At 39.2% G+C, this 18,737-nt stretch overlaps 1 protein-coding gene across 3 annotated transcripts in view; it reads left to right on the top strand.

Moving 5' to 3' along the window:
* Nucleotides 1-246: 246 nt before the first annotated feature.
* Nucleotides 247-18,737, top strand: part of SCML2 (Scm polycomb group protein like 2) — a 93,384-nt gene continuing 74,893 nt past the window's right edge. For all 3 annotated transcript variants that reach the window (XM_059386181.1, XM_059386178.1, XM_059386180.1), the window contains exon 1: nt 247-328. The gene's annotated coding sequence lies outside the window, so the exon portion shown is untranslated. The remainder of the gene's footprint in view (nt 329-18,737) is intronic.

Consider the following 18,737-nt stretch of genomic DNA (forward strand, 5'->3'; position numbering starts at 1 on the left):
GGGAGGGCAGATGGTGGGGGGGAGGATACAGGAAAACTACCCAGGGCTTTCCTGGGTTTGCAGCGTCCCCGTCGCCAGCCGCCGCTCACGCTGCCTTCCGGCGAAGCCCCCAGCTCGGGCCCCGCACGCGGCAGCGGTCATAGGGCGTGTTTGCGGCAACCGCAGGGCACGCGGGCCAGCCGGGGCGGGGGCGGGGCGGTGGTGGCGGTTGCGGGGCATGCGCGGCTCCGCGCGCGGCTTCTCAAACATGGCGGCGGCGGTTTGAAGACCGGTACCGGCTCGCGGGACCAGTGTGACAATTTGGCTCCTTTCGCTGGCGAGACCCGAGGTGCGTGGCGACTCCGGGCCCCGTGAGGAGCAGAGAGGCGGAGCCGTGGCATCCGGTCTCTGGTCGTTGTCCGAGGGCGGGCGGGTGGCCGGGCGCCCTCCGCGGCGCGTCCCGCGCGAGTAACGCCCCCTTACCGCCCCGCGGGGTCCGGCCTTAGCTCGGCCCCGCACCCCAGTTGCCCACCTTTGGCAGCCTCACCCCAGAGGCCAGGGCTCCCCTGCCCCACCTAGCGCTCTCCACGATGCCCCACAGCTGCTTTTGCGCAGCCCCTCGCATTCCCCCGGGGCCCCGTCGCCAGTCGCGGGCCCATCCCTTGCGCCGCGTTTGGTTGCCGTGCTGCTCTCTAGCCGCCCCCTGCCCCGAAGCGCGGACTGCACGATCCTGAGCATCTTCTTGCTGTTGGAGAAGCTGGGCTGGGGGGCCGACCTGGGGCCCCGGGGCAGCGCGGGTGGGCGGTGGGGCTGAGGAGCAGCGATGACTTTGCGTGGTCTGGGCTAAAGCCCGCCGATTGCCTTCTGAGGAGTTGTGAGATAACTTTTGGAGTTTGGGAGGGAAACGTTAGCCCGGAAGGATGCGCCTGTGGCGGAGCGCGGGCTCGGTCCCGGTGCCAGGTGCCCGTCGGACTCGCGCCCCGGGGCTCTGGGCGGCTGAGGCTTGGGTGGGGGGTGGGTGGCGGCGCCTATGGCTCGCCCTGGGGGAGAATTGGGGTGGGGGGGGAGACGGCCCTCCTTGCTTGTGTGTGTGAGGGGGAGGTGGGGCAGAAAGGGGGGGCTCCAGCTCTTCGGAGGAGCTACAGGGCAGCGCTGTGCTCTCGCGGCATGACCTGGTCTAGGGACCATTGGTGCTTTTAAGGCGCAGCGTTCTTGCTTTTTCCACCTGACTAGTGGTTGTGCTGCATCCTGGTGTAAATCGCCAAATCGCTAGAGGAAGAGCGAGAAGGCGAATTTAATAGATTTTACGCCTTGAGGTTATACAGAGCTTTGAGGTCTGTAATTTGCCCCCTCCCCCGAGCCCCAGTGTTTGGCCCGCACCGGTATTTACGCATCCCCATTTAAGACTATTGATGTTTTTAAAGATTGTAAAGCATTTGTTATTCTTTACAAGGTGTGATTATAATTTGAATTTAGCCTTTATCTTGAAGAATTAGATTAGCTTTTATGAATGATGTGTTAAGGTGACTTTAGGATATCTCTGGAAAGTGAATGGATCTGTGAGTAGGGGGAAGGTAAGGCAGGGAAAGTGGATACTTATGATCATATGATTTACAAAATTTTCAGGGATAGTTTCCTTTACCAAAACAACTGCACATGCTGCTGCATTTTTAATGCTCCCAGAGCTATTCATATTTCTGCTTTGGGGAAACAGTATTATATGATGTATATCATTTATGGAATAAAACTTTCTATGACAAGCAGTTGTATTATAACAATAGTTCATAGATCTAATTCTTTTCAAAAGCAGGGCTTGGGATGTTCTTCAGTAATCACAATTTTGCCTTTCTTGCCGTTCTTTTTTAAAATTACTCATTAAATAACGTATTTCCAGGGATGAAATTTTTTTTGGTCAGTCTTTGGTTTTGTATATTTAATGGAAGGAATGCAAAAATAAGCTTTTGGAAAAAAGTCCAGTTGGGATTTTGAGAAAGGAGTGACTTTATGAGCACTCACCTGATGCTTTGTATTTGTTTGGCTATAGTTTTATCCACAGTCTTCAAAACAGTCTGAAAGATCTTTTTAAAAACGTAAACATATTTAAAACAGCTCTGAAACTTTTAAATGAATATCACATGTATCACACAACCTTATAAACTTAAGGATGTGTGCCTGTTTCCTTTAGAGAACCTGATTTGTTTTGAAATTGGAAAAAAAGATTAATGTAACTCAACTACATTATGTGAGGTTGCTTTAAAGCTAATGATGTCATAATATGTACAGAAATCATTGGAGTCAGTCTTAAAGAGGTGGTATCAGTTTTTCTCATGAGGCAACTGGTCAGTCTTTTTGTTTCAATCAATTCATCTTTTTGAAGTGCCTGTGTTGTCTGTAGTATGGAGTTTAGTTCAAGGTGCATTTATTCAGAGGCTGTGAATGTTGGCTTCTGGGTGTTTAAGGCTACCCATCAGCAGTTTATTCCTGAAAATTTCAAAGTTGTAGCTAAGAAAATGAATATGAATGTAAAACAAGTAGTTACTTTGTTTCAAGGGCAAATTCAGGGAATCGGTATTTTGGATATAATTCTCCAAATAAAATTCTGGGTGTAACTGTGAATTATTTCTTACTTGGGTTGATATTAACTTTGTGTGTCTTTATGATTAAATAAAGCTATATATTTTCGTGAGATTATTTTCTAGGTCAAACATAAATACAATGTTTAGGCTTGGGAAGAAAAATGAATTATTGGTATAAATTGAAATCTGTGTGCTCTGGGGATTGAGGTTTTTTTTTTTTTTTTTTTTTTAATGCTAAACAACTTCACTTCTATGACCAAGTAAGTAGTTTAGTTTATAACTAAATATTAACTGACTCATAATTTAGAGCATTTTCTTTTTTCAAAATGTTTCAAAAATCTCTGAGCTAAAAAGTAACAAGGGTTAAGATGGCCAGCTATAAACCAGATGTGACTTTCATTTTATTTTGGGTTTGTTCCTTTTTAGCTGCCTGACTGTTCCCCCCAGATGCTTCCTATCTCCCCTCTTCCTGCCCCCATTCCCTTTGCTGTTGGTATCTGTTTCCGCATCAGTGAAATGATCAGGGTAATCCTGCGCTGCCTCCTTGAGAAATAATTGATGATAATAAAGTGCCTTGAAAGGGCTGAGTAAATACCAAGTCTTTTGAATGAAAATGACGCAGCCTCTTGTTGCATTTAAGGAAAATCCAAATCCCAATTTTAGTTTGAGCTCTTGGTGGGGGCATTTCACTTGAGTATTTTATTGCCCTTCTCTTTTGGGTTAAATGGAATGCTTGTGTAACTTTAGTAACTGGAACACTGGAGGATGCAAGGGATCCTCTGCTATTTGAGTTATTAGTCGTCTCTAGTCTTTTTTTTTTTTTTTTTTTTTTTTGCCAGGTTACCCTGTCCGCTCCCCTTTTCCCCTTTATGCCAGCTCTAGTCTGATTCCAGCTGTGAATGGAAATCTGAGGTCATTTTTCTCTTTTAGTTCTCTCTTTCTGGAAGTTTCTTTGTCTCCTCATAGTCATATTCCTGGTTTATAGGATACACAAGATAGAACAACGTGAGCTCTGCCAGCCATCAGTGTTAGAGCTGTGAGGCTGTGGTTGTGAATATAGGTCTGGCATTTGTAGCTTGGAGTGAGTGAATCGAGTACCCCTAAGAATTTTAAGAACATTATTGATGTCTGAAAATTACTGCATAATATCTTAGGATTTGAAGGGATAGATAGTTAATTTCAGGAACCCAAATCCTGGAAATTTTGGAAATGGCTGATGTTGATGATTTTAAAAGAAAAAGTTCACCCTTCCCTGGCTTAGGGTTTTAATATTTGTGATCCTTTTTTCTTCGGGAAATAGTTGAAAGAAACCACTGCTGTTTATCTTATATTAGAATGGGTTGGTATAATTTAGTGGTAAGTGTTCTAAAGCTTTAACTAGTTTGGGCTTTGGTTACTCTAAGTAGAGAAATGCCTTTATTACAGTGATAACACCTCATTTTTAAAAAGATAGCAGAAGTGATGGTTCTTAAAGCCAGATAACTTGAAAAAAATATTAAAAACCATCTGAGATTTACAATGTGCATATATATAGTCTTTATTTTTTGTGAGTAAGGCATTTTTGCTTATTTTGTCTATATGTTGTCTGATTTAAGTAAACCTTGGCTACCTTGGAAATAATAATGCAAGTGATTTTTATGCTAAATGGTTTCTACTAGACATAGATCCCTTAACCTTCCCCTACTTTCATTTTTTGGGCATGTGGTGGAAAGGTTTTGACAAAAAATGAGGGATATCTTGTTGCCTGAGAAGTGAAAGATTTGAGAATCCTTTAAGCAGTTTATATGGTGGTGCTGTTCAATTTAATTTTGTACTCATTTCCTTAAGCTGGATGAAGTCCTTATTTAACCAAGGAGAAAAAAAAAAAAAGAATAAGCTTTTATTATGAGTAAAGAGCTGAGAAACATTTGAAGATAACATTTGACTACCTACTACTTGTGACCTGTGTTTATGGCTGTGGTTCTGCCCCTTCCTAAGTTTATAGGAGCAAATTGTTGTAAGAGCGGAAAGAGAGTGCCCACCTTTTGTGGTAATGCACCATTGTAAACTTCAGAAGGGACAGGGATATATTGCAATTCTAGGGCATACCTTTAGGATACTTTCTTTTCTCAGGGAAAAGTTGGTGGCTGTCTTTGTTTTTTGTCTTCAGAATACATATTTGATTTTTCTCAGCCTCCGTTTCTCATAAGAATTAACGGGTGCAGAATTGTAGTCATAAAGAGCTTCATTTGCTTGGTATGTACCTTGTAACCTTGATGTAGTCTTTTAAATTCATTATTTGTAGTGAGAGAGTTCTTATTTTCTTTATCATTTGGTCAATTTTCTCACCTTTCATCATTCTTAGCTAGTTTAAGATTGTGTTTATATTTTTAGTTCTAAGTTGACTGTGATTGAATCATGTGTTTTTTCTGTTGTCTTGCTTCTCTGTACAGTTGTAAACATGAGGTTTTTGCTGTGAAACTGTTGTCTTTTTTCTTCCATTTGAAAGGTTTAAAGTATTATTTGGAGTAATTCTCAATATACTTTAATGTTATTTGAAAAATAATGATCAATATTATCTTTATTTTTTATTGACTTGGTAGAGTTTCATAAATCTATTCAAATGAAACACAGTATCTTTGGTAGTTATTAAAGGTATTAAAATGCACTACTTGATACTGGTAAGTACCTTTACATATTGTTTTGTTTTAGATTAGAATCTGTTTTGAGATTTTTTTGGGTTGGGATTTTGAGAGGTTCTAGAAATACTTAAATGAATAATTTACTGACACCTGCCTCACGTTTTAAGTATTGTCAGGGATGTTTAGTTTTCTGGTCACTTCAGACTGTGGTTTATTGCATGCTTTTCTGTAGTCTGTTGTCTAGCAGGGATTGTTGTTGTCATCATTTCCATTACTTCTTGTAGGGCTGGTGTTAGAAACCATAAATCTAGACTGCTGTGATAATAGGAACAGGCTGTAACCTGACCCAGTTCTTTTGTCAAAGTGTTGCACTGAGAGCTGCCTGTAGTAAATTGACATGCCCTGCTATTAACTTCAGTCCTCTGCACATGTTGGTGGGCAGCAGGTCTTTGGGACATTAGCCTGTGGCTGTGCTTTAAAACCTTAGGAATTTACAACTATAAACTGGGATTTGGGCAACCCTTGACTTGTCTTTCATTTATCTGTTTTCTGACATAACATACTTAAGTAAATGCATAACTTTCAGATAAATTGTTTTAAAATTGCAAGTAATTATTTCAATTGTAAGCTATAATTTTTGAGATAAATTAAATATTCTTAAAAATAGTTATTTTCTTGGGTTTGTTTTGTAACAGAAAAAGATTAATTTCTAATTTTTGGGGTGCTCTTTACTAAAGCATAATTAAAATTGCTCCTCTAGAAATCCTAATTTCCTCTAGGAGGCTAGATTTGATAAATCCTCACTACCAAAAATGTTCATTCTTAATATTGGTTATTCACAATTCAGAGATGGAATTTTATTGTTAAAGGTAATTAGACCATTGGAATTGAGAGGTTTTTTTCCTGATTACTTTTATAGATATATCAGAGAATGGGAAATTTGATTATTTACTTGAGTGAATTGAGTGGGTGTTTGTGAAATCCTTAAGTAATGAATCATGTCCAATTCCAACAAGTTATATATGGCTATATAATGGATATATAATTTTTTTCCTATCCTCTATTAGGATAATAACTATTACCAGAAACAAAAAAAAAAGTTAAAAGAGCCAGCTGCTCTTTGTAAAAGAAAAATATACAACTCTAATGTATTTCACTTTAATCAGTCTGAGTTTTTGCATTTAGGTAGAAATGTGAAGTACTTTTTGCAACCAAAGTAATAAACTATTTTCAAGTCAAAATGAAAAAGTTAAAGGTGCTATCTTAATGCAGTTAACTCAGACTTCCCTATCATTCTCTTATATATTGACTGGGCAGCAAAAAAGAGCTCTTTTGTTTGTTATTCAATTTTGAAAACAGTGTCTTTATAACAAGATAGATTAAGAAAGAAAAAAAAGTTCTACTTATGCTATTTCATTAGTATTTTCTGGTGAATTATGTGTGTGTGTAACTTTATCATTTATTCCAACATTTTCATTAAAACTACCAGCAAGCCTCTGTCAAATAAATAAATAAAATCTTTAAAAAAAAAAGGGAGGGCACCTGGGTGGCTCAGTCATTAAGTGTCTGCCTTTGGCTCAGGTCATGATCCCAAGGTCCTGGGATCGAGCCCCACATCGGGCTCCCTGTTCAGCGTGAAGCCTGCTTCTCCCTCTCCCACTCCCCCTGCTTGTGTTCTCTCTTTTGCTGTGTCTCTCTCTGTCAAATAAATAAATAAAATATTAAAAAAAATACCAGCAAGCATATTTGTGACCCTTTCCTGGCCTTGAAACTTCTTATACTATTGATATACTCAAGGGAATATAATGAAATATTTATGCAACCAAGTTATTTTTTGTGTAGGGACAGTCTCTTTTCCTTTTTGTATGTGTGAATATTGGTTTAAACGATGTAGTTTAGTTCTGACTGTAATGTAATTGGAATTTATAAACTGAATTCTGGTACAGCATATATTCCTAGCTGTTCTTCTCCCTAAAAAACCACTTATAGTAGTGACCAATTTACACTAAGTACTGACTTTTTGAGAACTCAAATATCCTAGAAATCAAATTCAGAGTAAAAAATTAAAGGTTTATCAGATGTGGGGAGGGAAGATGATGTGAGGAATAGGGGACTATCTTAGATCTCACAGAATTTTCTCCTTGGCCCGTTGACCTAGACTTGTGTAAATTAGACCATAGTAGATTAAACACTGCAGGAAGCAACAGAGAACGACAGCCAGCACCGCCCCCGTCCCACCCCCCTGCAATTTTTTTAAAACCACAATGTCCTGGGACTGTATGGTTTAGGTGTAAGTAGCCAGTAGCACAGCAGATTATATTTACCTATTTAACAAATATTTGGGGGGCCCTACATGTGAAAGATACTGTAGATAGACAATGGAGAATACAAAGATGAACCAGACATAATACTGCCCCTAAAAGCTTGTTTCTACCAGGGGAGATAAAGCATGTACACAAATGCAGCAGAAGAAATTTTAGCAAAAATGGTTAGGTATTCAGGGACTTATGTCCAATCTAACTGGGTGATCTTGCAGATCTTTGAGCCTTGATAATCTTAACTTTCAAGTGGACATTAATAACAGTAACAACCCTACAGGCTTTAGATAAGACAAATGTATATAAAGGCCCTAGTAGGGTACCAGACACTTAGCAAGAGTTCAGTAAGTGCCAACTCATAGTATTTATTTTTACCATTTTCATCACTACCATCATTAGACCCTAGGGACCATAATTTTTATTTTCTTGTGCCTCATGGATCCATTCTATCCAAAGTGCATGGTATGTTTCTTTCTCCCTTTCAAAGCATGGACAGTGTATGGAAACCCTGTCTTTTGGGGGTCTTAACAGAATTAGGTTTGAATCATTTTTCTTTCACTTTCAGCTTTCTGATCTTTAAGGATCAGCAGAACTTGGTAATTGCCAAGATACTGGACAAAGGAAGAAGAAAATCAAAGATGACTTCTAATTCAGAAGGATTGGGTATTAGTAATGCTTATTAAAAAAGGAAGCAGAGGAAGAGTCACTTATTTTGAAAGGCAAAAGAGTTTGATTTCTTAAATATGTAATGTTTGAAGTGGCTGTGAGGCATTTAGACTGATGTTCAGTTGGCCAGACTAGAAATTTTGGAGAGAGTTTGAGATTAGAGTTGCTGATGTACATTTGTTTCTGAGCCTTTCTTTAAAGAAGTAATAATAAAATCAAATGTTTGAGAATTCAAAAAAAAAAAAAAAAAGAGAGAGATGCTGATGTAGGAGTCATCCACATAGGGATGGTGCATCACCGTGGAATAGAATGAGAGTCTAGACTCTAAAATTACTAGCATCTAGAAGAAGATACTGACTAGAGAAGATCAATGGCTAAGGCAGGAGGAGGAAGTAGACATAGAGGGATAATAGAGGCAGGACAACCAGAGAACCTGGGGCTCAGAGATGAGAGGTGTCTGGAATGAGGGCTGACCTATCGCTCTTGAAGTGTCAAGAGAATAAGGACTGAAACACTGAAATGGGGTCTGATGCTTGGGAGGTAAATAGGGTTTTGGAAAGCAGTTGTGGGAAAAGAAGGAGGGTAGTGGCCAGATTGCAAAAAGTAAAGTATCCCAGCAAATCTTTGTATTTTGAGTGTTGTTATATTTATTACCAAAATCTTAGTTATCAGGAGACGGTTATTCTGGTAAATGTATAATGTAGTAAGTAGACAATCTTTTTTACACTGATAAAAATTTGATGTTGTCTCAATTTAAGCTAACTTTGCTCTTTCAGAAAATGTGGATTTTAATATCTGCCAGATGGGAGGTTCAGTGAACAAGTCTAATAATAAATGCTTAAGTTTGGACATTATGTATTCCCACCTATGGGACTTCTGTCTGGGAACTATGCAGCAAATTTTGCTGTTGGTAGAGGAACAAACTTTCTTCTTCAACTGTATTTTGTTTGTTTTTATACCTTCTCAGGTTGAAATTCCATATAAATTCCATCCATTTTATAACATCTGACCAATGGCTTAAAGTTTTTCCTTGTCAGACTTGTTAAGTTCCTGTCCGGGTCAAAATATTTATCCTTATTGACTCTTCACATAGTGGTCTCTAATTAGAGACTCAAGGTGTATTACCTTATCTTCAAAATGAAACAAAACAAAAAGAAAAGAAAAGAAAAACAATCTGAAACAAACAAGTAACGGAAAGGCTCTGTAATGGTAAAATTATAGACCTATTAACTTGCTAAATGTGCTAAATAGTTCTTTCTCGAAGAGAGAAAAATAACCACCTAGAACTTCCTCCAGAATCATATAAGATCAATGGGAATTTTAGATTTAATAATTCTACTGTTGGGGCGCCTGGGTGGCTCACTTGGTTGTGTCTGCCTTCTCAGGTCATGATCCCAGGGTCCTGGGATGGAGCCCCTTGTTGGGCTCCCTGCTCAGTGGGGAACCTGCTTTTCACTCTCCCTCTGCCTGCTTGTGTGTGCTCTCTCTCTTTCTCTCTGTCATGTTAAAAACAAATAATTAATTAATTAATTCCACTATTATTCATTGTTTAATCGTACTGAGAAAATGGCCGAAGACAATGCAGGAATTTTTAAAGCATTTGTTGATCTCTTATCAGCTCTTAATTCTATAAGATACATTCTTCAGAACAAATGGTTTTATAAAAGATCCCAGAATATCAATGCTTGTTCAAAGTTTGCTTAGATACAGCAACTAGATTTAGTGTAACTGTGGTATGTTGGTAAAGGAGATGTCAGTGTCAGACACTTACTATAAAATAGTGCTAACCAGGGGCGCCTGGGTGGCTCAGTGAGTTAAGCGTCTGCCTTCTGCTCAGGGCATGATTCCAGGGTCCTGGGTTGGAGCCCTGCAGTGGCTCAGCAAGGTGTCTGTTTCTCCCTCTGCCCCTTTCCCTGGCTCATGATTGTGGTCTCTCTCGAATGAATAAATGAAATATTAGAAAAAAAAATAATGCTTACCCAATACTTTTCTTTTGGCTGATTTATATTTAAAAAAAATTATTTTTTTCACACAGTGGAGTTGCTTCCTATATGCATTCAGTGAAGCAACTTCTCTGTATGCTGGCAAAAACAAAACAAAGCTTTTAATTTTTTTTTCTTGCCCAAATTTTCTTTCATATAACATGGAGAACTACTTTGGGAGTCTTGAGTCTTTCTTAAAAGTGCTGAAGCAGTTCAAAGTATACTGAGAACAAAATTAAGCTTTTCTGTTGTTTCCTGTGCAGACGATGACTTTGTGAGGCGCGTTTGTATTTCTAAAAGAATGTTAGGCTCTTAATTTTTTCCAGAAAGACAGCAGCTGTGCTATCTGCATATCTGGTATGTAAGTCATATAGATATGTTGTTAGCTTCATGGCATATCTTTATTTGTGGCACTGGGGATTCAACTCTGAGTTGATGCTAGCAGTATTTACCAGTAGACCAGTCTATTCCTTTGGCTTCTATCTATAATCTCTACCTTTGTATTGTGACAAAAAACATAGTTGAATTACAGTGAAGTGCTGGGGCATTTTAAGAGGGATAATAGAACTTTGATGTTTTCTTAAATTACACTCAAAAATAGTTTCTATTAAATTAACCAGCATTCCTTTACCTCAAGATCTCTACATATTCCTTCTAGTACTCAATCCTAGGAAAAGGTTTATCTTTCTCATTGAATTTGCAATTTTATCTTGTAGTAAAACTTATATAGACAAGAGAGAAATTAACCATTCAGGTTGAGTACTGATTTTTTTCCAACTAGTATCTTTTTATTTGATTTTTTTTTTTTAAAGGGGTGGGGAGGGGTAGAGAGAGAAAGAATCCCAAGCAGGCCCTATGCCCAGCACAGAGCCCAACACAGGGCTGGATCTCATGACCCTGAGATCATGACCTGAGCCCAAATCAAGAGTTGGTCACTTAACCAGCTGAGCTACCCAGGCGCCCCTATTTTCTCTTTTTAATAATAAAAACCCCATCTTTCTCTAAGTATGTTATTATGTTAGAACCACTAATCCTTTTTAAAAAACAGCATGGTATAGGGATCCCTGGGTGGCTCATTCTGTTGAATGGCTGCCTTTGGCTCAGGTCCTGATCCCCATGTCCTGGGATCAAGCCCCACAGGGAGCCTCCTTCTCCCTCTCCCTCTGCTTGCTGCTCCCCCTGCATGTGCTCTCTCTCTGTGTCAAGTAAATAAATAAGATCTTAAAAAAAATAGCATGGTATAGGACATAACAATTGTATAGAAATGGTGAAAGGTTTTGGTGATCAAACAATATTAAAAATGATAAATATGTCATAAACTTAAAAATTAACCCAATGCCCTAGTAAATATAACACCATGTAACTTGGTGTTTACCACTTTTTTTTTTTTAAGGGGCAGGGCAGAGGGAGAAGGAGAGAGAAACTTCGGCAGGCTCCACTCCCAGTGCAGAACCTGTTACAGGGCTTAATCTCATGACCCAGGGATCATGACCTGAGCTGAAATTCAGAGTTGGAAGCTTAATGTACTGAGCCACCCAGGTGCCCCAGTGTTTGTCACTTTTTAGATTACAAAATAAGCACTAATTTTTCTCCTGTTTTGAGTGTAATCTTGAGAATAGTGGAGTTTTTCCTTAAGGCATGAACTTTTTTTTTTTTTTTTGAAGATTTTATTTATTTATTTGAGAGAGACAGAGAGAGAGAGAGCATGAGTGGGGAGGGAGAGAGAAGCAGACTCCCTGCTGAGCAGGGAGCAGATGCAGGGCTGGATCCCAGGGCTCTGAGATCATGACCTGAGCTAAAGGCAGATGCTTAACTCACTGAGCCCCCCAGGCACCCCAAGGCATGAACTTTTAAAAGGCATTATTGTCCAGTTTTTTTTTCTAAAAATATTGGCTTTATGAATTATAATATGGGCAGAATTTTATTAGATTGTTGATATATGGAATTTGGAAAGTATATATTTAAAAGCGGTTCAGGGATGCGTGGGTGGCTTAGTTGGTTAAGCATCTGCCTTCAGCTCAAGTCATGATCCCAGGGTCCTGGGATCCATTCCCACACTGGGCTCCTTGCTCTGCAGGGAGCCTTCTCCTTCTGTCTGCTTTTCCCTCTGCTTGTGTGCTCTCTCTCTTTCTCTCTCTGACAAATAAATAAATCTTAAAAAAAAAAGTGGTTCGGGACGCTTGGGTGGCTCAGTTGGTTAAGCAGCTGCCTTCGGCTCAGGTCATGATCCCAGCGTCCTGGGATCGAGTCCCACATCGGGCTCCTTGCTCGGCGGGGAGCCTGCTTCTCCCTCTGCCTCTGCCTTCCATTCTGTCTGCCTGTGCTCGCTCTCTCCCCCTCTCTCTCTGATAAATAAATAAAATCTTTAAAAAAAAAAAGTGGTTCAAATGTATATTATGTATGGATTTACATATGTGATTTTTAACAGTTGAAGGGATATACACCAGATGGTTAACAGCAGTTACTGTTTTATGGTAAGGTTATAGGTGATTTTTTTTCTCCTTTTCTTATCTTACAATTTTATTTTATTTTAATTTATTATTATTTTTTAAAGATTTTATTTGACAGAGAAACACACAGGAAGAGAGGGAACACAAGCAGGGGAGTGGGAGAAGCAGGCTTCCCGCTGAGCAGGGAGCCCAATGCAGGACTCCAAACCAGGACCTTGGGATCATGACCAGAGCTCAAGGCAGACGCTTAGTGACTGTGCCACCCAGGTGCCCCATCTTATAATTAGAAAAAAAAATTAAAAATGAAGGAAGGTTAATCATTCATTTGATTTTACATCTAGTGCCTAGATTGAATGAGAATTTACACATTTGCGTGGTGCCTGGGTAGCTCAGTCAGTTGAGCATCCTACTCTTTGATTTCAGAGGGTGCTCAGATTGAGTCCGCATTGGGCATCTGCACTGGGGGTGGAGCCTGCTTAAGATTCTCTCTCTCCCTCTTCCTCTGTTCCTCCCTTACCACTGCCCCCTGCGTTCCCCCCCAGCCCCACGCAGTGCACTCTCTCTTTTTTTTTCTTTTGAAGATTTTATTTATTTGAGAACACAGGGGAGAGAGAGAGAGAGAGAGAGAAAGAAAGAGCACAGGTAGTGGTGGAGAGGGGCAGAGGGAGAGGAGAAGCAGACTCCCTGCTGAGCGAGGGGACCCCCCCCCCCCAACCCCAACACACACACACACACACACACACAGGGCTCCCTCTGGGATCATGACCTGAGCCAGAGGCAGATACTTAATTGACTGAGCCACACAGGCACCCTTCTCTCTCTTAAAAAGAAAAAGAAAAAAGAATATATACATTTGCATTGCCAAATATAAACCTTTGATAGTAGAAATATTGGGGAGAGTTGGGAAGGAAAAGTGAATCAAGGAAATATATGAATTTCAGAATATTTGAAAAGAAATATTTTGGGGCGCCTGGGTGGCTCAGTGGGTTAAAGCCTCTGCCTTCAGCTCAGGTCATGATCCCAGGGTCCTGGGATCAAGCCCTGCATCGGGCTCTCTGCCCCGTAGGGAGTCTGCTTCCTCCTCTCTCTCTCTGCCTGCCTCTCTGCCTACTTGTGATCTTTGCCCGTCAAATAAATAAATAAAATTTAAAAAAAAGAAAAGAAATATTTTAGAGTGACTCAACAGTTCCATACATCACCCAGTGCTCATCATGACAAGTGCACTCCTTAATCCCCATCACCTATTTCACCCATCCCCCTACTCACCTCTCCTCTGATGACCTTAAGTTTATTCTCTATAGCTAAGATTCTGAATGGTGTCTTCAAACAACTCACTGCACTTTAACACCATGAGGACTGAAAGGGAAAGCTTACTGAGTCCCTGACGCATGTACTCATAAACAGTTTGAGTTCTTTTTGTGTATTGAAGGCTTTATTTGGCATGACTTTGGACTTTAAAAGAGATATATCTGCTCACAGGTACTGAGTGACTACGATAACTGAAAAGGAAAAGTTCCAAACTCTGAAAGAGTTGATCTTATTTAATATGGCTAATCTCAAACTAAAGGGATCTGGAATTCTTCCAGTCTTTATCTGGGGATAAGTAGATAAGTAGATCCTTGGTCTGTGGTTCTACCTTTAAAATAAGTGGTTTGGATTCCAGAGCATTGGTTTTAAAGTTAAGAATATTTGCATTGCATTTAACTCCCAAGAAAGTTCTGTTTTTATAGAAGTACTTATTTTGGGGGCACCTGGGTGGCTCAGTTGTTAAAGCATCTGTCTTAGGCTCGAGTCATGGTCCCAGGGTCCTGGGATCAAGGCTGGCATCTGGCTCCCACTCTCTCTTGCTTGTATTCCCTCTCTCGGCTGTCTCTGTCTCTGTCAAATAAATAAATAAAATCTTTTTAAAAAGTTTATTAAAAAATACTTATTTTATGGGCACCTGGGTGGCTCAGGTCATGATCCTGGAGTCCTGGGATTGAGCCCCATGTTGACTCTGCACTCAGCGTGGAGCTTGCTTCTCCCTCTCCCTCGGCCCCTCCCCAGTCATGCTCTCTCTCTCACTGTCTCTCAAATAAATAAGTAAAATCTTTAAAAAAGTTATTTTATACCCACCAGCAGTGTATGAGAGTTCTAGTTGTTCCACATCCTCATCAATGTTTGGTATTGTCAGTCTTTTTAATTTTAGCCATTTTATGAGTTGTACCTCACTGTGATTTTAATTTGTGCTTCCCCAAATAGTAATGATGTTGACCATCTTTCACGTGCTTCACAGGCCATTTGTGTATCTTCTTTAGCAAAGTGATCGCCCAAATCTTTTGCCAATTATGTTTTTATTGGGCTGTTTGCCTTTTAAAAATTGAATTGTAAGAGTTCTTTATATATTCTGGATGCAGAATATATAATATATATTCTGGATGCAGATATATATAATATATCGGATACATATTTTGCAGGTATTTTCTCCTATTTTGTGGCCTATCCTTTTCTTAACAGTATCATTTGAAGAGCAGTTGTTAGTTTTGATAAAGACCAGTGTATCAATTTTTCCTCTGATGTGTTGTGCTTCTTTGTGTCATATTTAAGAAGTCATAGCTTAACTTAGAGTCACAAGGTCTCTGTTTTTTTTCTAGAAATTTTATAGTTGTGGGCTTTACATTAAATTTGTTATCTTTTCTGAGGTAATTTTTATGTATTCACTTCTAAGATAAGAGTTGTTTTTCTTTTCTTTCTTTCTTTTTTTTTTTTTTTTTTGGTACATGGAAATGTTTCAGTACTATTTGTTGAAAAAAGAAAAAAACCCCAAACGTATCCTTTCTCCATTAAATTACCTTGGCACTTGTGTTAAAAATCTATTCACCATATATATGTGCATCTTTGGGGATTTTATTCTGTTCCATTGGTCTATATGTCAATCCTTATGCTAATACCACTGTTTTGATTAAATATTGCCTTTGGATACATTATTAAGTACAGTTTATTATTTTCTTTTATGGTTAGTGCAGTTTTATGCCTACTTAAGAAATCTTCCAACTTATGTGCATGGTAGGTCGATTTATTTATCTAAGTCTTCAAAGATTTACTTTTAATCATTTCTATACATGTATCTTCACCTTCAAGGATTGTAGGATTACTTACTCAACTAATGGGAGCAAGGGATAACAGTTGAGATCAAGAATTCAGTTATGGGGGGTGCCTGGGTGGCTCAGTTGTGAACTGTCTGCATTCGGCTCAGGTCATTGATCCCAGTGTTCTGGAATGGAGCCCTGCATCAGGCTTCCTGCTCAGTGGGAGGCCTGCTTCTCCCTCTCCCACTCCCCCTGTTTGTGTTCCCTCTCTTGCTTTGTCTCTCTCTGTCAAATAAATAAATAAAATCTTAAAAAAAAAAAAAACACCCGAAGAATTCAGTTAATGGTTTAGAGATTTGAGAGAAGGGCATAGGAACCTGGATGTACCCTCTGTGTGTGACGCATCCCTCAGTTTTTCAACTGAGCCCCTATGTATAGTAGTAGAACTTATTTTAATGTAATTCACAACTTTTTACTCTCTGACTCCCTACCTGGATTATAGCTCATTGCCCTTTACTTTCAGGATTTTCACTTTGTCTTCTTTTTCTGTTTTTTTTTTTCCCTTTATCTTTTTTTTTTTCCCTTTGGCTTTGTTTCTTGTTTTCAAATATTGTTTTTAAGATTTTTGTTTGTTTGTTTATTTGAGATAGAGTGAGTAAGAGGGAGAGAGCACGAGTGGGGTAGGGGGGCAGAGGGAAAGGGATGCTGAGCAGGGATCCCAATGTAGGCTTGATCCCAGGACCCTGGGACCATGACCTGAGCCAAAGGCAGAGGCTTAACCATCTGAGCTACACAGGCGCCCTCACTTTGTCTTTTTCTTTAGCCACTCCACTATGGTCTTTAATTGAAAACATCCTCACTCACAGTAGTATTGAATATTTAATTCATTTGATTATTTCAGTCTGACTTTCAGGGCTGATGTCTCAGAAGGGGTTTGTGGATCATCTCTGTACAGGTGGCTTCTGAGGGCATGGACCATGAGAGACTGTAGAGGGAAATAAGAGCTCAGTAGAAAACTGAGCAACTCTAGCATTTCATAATCAAGTAAAGGAGGCAGGATCCTCTTTAGTGTCCACTCATTAGTGTCCACTCATAGTGTCTTCAGCCTGAAATTCCTCTCTTTGTCTTCTCTGCTCATTGAAATACTCATCTTTAAAGGACCAGTTCAAGTGCCACTTCTTTTGAAAGGCTTTTATATTCCCAGTTAATTGTGTTTTTGTTTTCGCACAGAGCACCAATTTTACCTCTATTAATAGAGCTTGTATTTTATTCTTTGTTCAATAATTACTTGTTAATATGTCTCTCTCACTAGATTTCCAAGGTCATTTGTAGTAGATTGTGTTTCTTCTGTCTACATAGTACCAAGCTTATAGGAATTCTTTAAATATTTGTTAAATGACTGTATCACACCTGGAAACAGATGGTGGTGATATAGAAAGCACCAAGAAAGTCTTTAAGAAAGAGGTGGGATTTATGTTTGGTTTTAAAGGATGGATAGGGTTTCAAGAAGCAGCAGAAGAAAGGGTATTCCATGCGGATAGAACAACATGATTTTTGAGCTAGGCCACAGGATACCTGTAGGTGGTAGATGATCAGGTGGCTTTGCAATTGTGAGGGACCTTAAATAGGCCCAGCAGAAGATTTTTTGTTCAATTCAGTACGCAGTGAAATCACTGAAGCAGGTAGATGATTTGGGCAGAAATCAGCTTAGTCCATATCTGACATGTATTGGGTAGGTCGTGGCGGGGAAAGAGCCTTATGGGAAAAGAAGTTAGGTTACTATGGTATTAGACCAGGCAGGAGCTAATGAGCATATAAACTAGTTAGTGCCAGGGGGAAGAGATACAAGAGAGTGCATGTTGGCTACTGATTGAATGTGTGAGTGAAAGAAAAGAACCTCACACATTCAGTCATACCTGAGGTTTTAAATCCCAAGCACCTGGAATAGTAGTGTGTTGGTAGAAGAAACAAAAATGTCAAAAGGAGCATATTTTGAGGAGATGATGCTTGAGTTTTTAAGTCTTTAGAGTCAGAGATACAGAAGGTGTTCTGGGTAGCTTAATGAATGTATTCTTCATGGGCTTCTTTAAATAACAAATTATCTTCCATTATACACATTATCATGTTCTGACCACAGGCACACAGAGTAATGGGAGATGGATATCTTATTGCTATATTAAATATTTCTGTGTACGTACCTCTTCTATAGCTTTCATATTGTGTTTTATTCATAAGCCTATTTCTGAACGGATGGAGCATTTGGAGGGCAAGGACAGTGTATTATTTGTCTTTGCTGTAGATTGCCAGGCATATTGAGGACATGCAGGAAAAGTCTGAATTAATGAATGAATTAATGGCTCACAATACATAGGTCTTTGAACAAGTAATTATCTTGTTAGAAGACTTGACTCTTATAGTTCTTAAAAGTTTTATCAACACAGTCATGATTCTTCCACCTCTCCATAATATGGGCTTATTAAGTGGGTTTTGGGATAGGCCTCAGATTAAATCCTAACTCTATCAATTTACCATCTCCTCTTTTTAATTCATTTAACCATAAAATTCACCCTTTTGAAGTGTTATAATTCATTTGTTTTTAGTGTTTTCACAAGGTTGTATAACTATTACCACTATTTAATTCCAAAATATTTTCATCACCACAAAAAAGAGACCCCCTAACCCATAGCCATTAGTAGTCACTCCCCTAGTCCCTCTTTTCCCAGCCCCTGCCAACTACAGATCTGTTGAACTAATTTTTATTCAAGAGAAATAAATTAAAATGATCTAAATCTATAACCGATTTCTAATAATAATGCCTTTCAGAAATAAGCTAAAAGGAGGCATTAATTGATCTTTCTCCTTATAGGAGAGTACCAGAAAACAATATCATGGGGCAAACAGTGAACGAAGGTTAAGATTTACTTTCTAAACATGATGATTTTTTAGTTATTCATTTGGGATGAGTACCTTCTGCTAGACTAAACTTTTGAAAAAGAAGTCCTTTTATTTTTTATATATTTTTTTAAGTTTTTTTTCTTTTTAAGATTTTATTTATTTATTTGACAGAGAGAGAGAGA

The sequence above is a fragment of the Mustela nigripes genome, chromosome X, assembly GCF_022355385.1.
Source record: "Mustela nigripes isolate SB6536 chromosome X, MUSNIG.SB6536, whole genome shotgun sequence".
NCBI lineage: Eukaryota > Metazoa > Chordata > Mammalia > Carnivora > Mustelidae > Mustela > Mustela nigripes.